Genomic DNA, 2,249 nt, shown 5'->3' with positions numbered 1-2,249 from the left:
CCTAAAATGAGAATCACAGTTGACATGGTATTCATGAAGACATATCTCAGTTGTCCCTTCTGAAAGTTTTATAAATAAGCTTGTGTGCACCTCATTTGGGGAATTTGGGGGTAATTTTTCCAATGGAAACATAATCCACTGGAGTTGAGATAGCCCTGAATAATTTTAAATCCCTAGCAATCCTGAGCACACAGGATAAATGTGTGTTTGGCAGGCATGTATAAATCTGATGTCCATATGGCAAAGAATGATCTGGTAGTGCACAGACCATAGAGGGAATGTAAAGATTATTTATCGCAACAGGAAGAGGTGGATTTTGCATCTCTTTATGAGAACATATTTTTTGAATCAATTTGAAACAGACTTAAAGTGTCTCTGAAGGAAACAAATTAACCATTGTGGTCAGGATAGCTCCAATATTAGTGTTTGTGGGATTGGCTAGCTCTCATTAATAGGTCATAATGATCTCAGCAGAAATGTTTTGATAACACGAGACTAATGTTCACTTTTTAGAAGACTGGAGGTTGGTATTAATAACATGAGGGAGACTGAAGGCCTAAAGGGACCAGGTGAAGAAGCAATCTATTCTCTAAAGTGTTTGAAAGGACATCTATCAGGTGGGTGTGCCAGATCCAGCAAACAGCTATTCAGAACAGTACTTATGGTTTGGGGAAAATGTTCAGCAGAGTTTTGTTTTTCATTAAATGGAAAAAGAAGACCATAAAGGATAAAAACAATAGAATGAAGATAAGAAAGCTCATAGTAGTGTTCTAAAGGTTGTCAAACTGTAATAATAGGTGGGATTAGTAGTACGGCAAAGGGGCAGAAAAAATGTGTGGATGAATCAGAAATTCATCTTGTTCCATTGTCTTGGGTAGAACATGTCTGCTTCTGTAGTCAGTGGCTTCTGGAGGATTCCAAAGAATCTTCAATTTGTGTTTCAAAGGATTGGATGTCTAGTGGTAAGGGGAAGCGCTGTATGTCATTTAAATGAATCTAAGGATCAACACCTTACATTTGACTTACATGTCAGCTATTTACAGTACTTCTTCCATTGGAGGTCACTGACAGCTTTTTCTGATGCTTTTACAGACTTGCCAAAATTGTGCCATGAGCAGGTGCGGTGTGCACTGGAAACTTCGTCAACACTACTTCTTACAAGCAGCTCACCAATGTTGGGCCAATCTATCTCTGAACAGAGATGTTCTTGTAGATAATATTGTGAAATAGCTTTTCTTAATTCCATTTCATTAATGCTATCTTATTAGATCATAAAGCACATCAAGGTTTTGAATTTGCCATTTATTTTATAGGAGTTCTTGAAAAGGTCGGGATAGCTCATTTTCTAAAGCATGTCAAAATAATTGACACATCTAAAATCATATACCTATTATCAATAAAAACGTATTTTATCTTTTGTCAGGGCAATTAGCCATCTAAATTTGTTTAATTTCTGTGAGAAGTTTTTATTTTAGGGATAAATTTAAGTCTGTGATTGATATCTTGTTTGGCCATTTTTGGTTTTACTTTTTATGTATGATTTGTTGACAAACAATTAAATCACAGTTATCCAAGAGAGTCTCTGCACAGTCTGTGTAGAGTCTGGATAGTTTCCAAATAAAAATACACAAACATGGAGTTTTTTATTTCATGTAAAGGAAGGAGATGGATGGGTTTGGACAGTGGTGTGTGAAGAAAAAAGAAAGATATTTTATAGAAGGCCTGAAAAGTGGTGCGCATTTTGTGTTGTTATTGTCAATCGACAAGATTTGTGTAAAAGTCCTACTTCAGCGTTTAGGTGGGCTCATTGACCTCATTATCACCTGTATATGTTTACCTTTAGCCATAAGATTTAAGTAAAGGATGAGACTCCAGAAGGATTTTTTGGCATATACGGTAAAGAAAGACTTGGGATGACCAAGCTGGAATTCTAAGAGGATACAGAATGGTTAGGTTATCATCTTAAGAGCAAAGGTACAGAAGTGAATATAGTAGAGGCAAAAAAATAATACTGGCTTCATTATCATAGTAATAAATACCATGGATATGAGTTTATGTCACAGCTGTAAAACATCTAAACATGGTAACTAATCTCTGGTTTGCTTGTTTTTTATTGTGTTTTAAAATCTCTTGGTAGATTTCCTATTCTCCCTAAATACGACTCTTCAGCATATATTGAGAGACCTGGTGACTTACTTCTCTGAATGACATGAAGATAGAAAAGAACTGTGGATATTAAGAAGAGAAAA

The sequence above is a fragment of the Neomonachus schauinslandi genome, chromosome 3 (assembly GCF_002201575.2).
Source record: "Neomonachus schauinslandi chromosome 3, ASM220157v2, whole genome shotgun sequence".
Taxonomy (NCBI): Eukaryota; Metazoa; Chordata; class Mammalia; order Carnivora; family Phocidae; genus Neomonachus; species Neomonachus schauinslandi.
The sequence above is the reverse complement of the archived record's forward strand: the minus strand, read 5'-3'. Positions refer to the sequence as shown.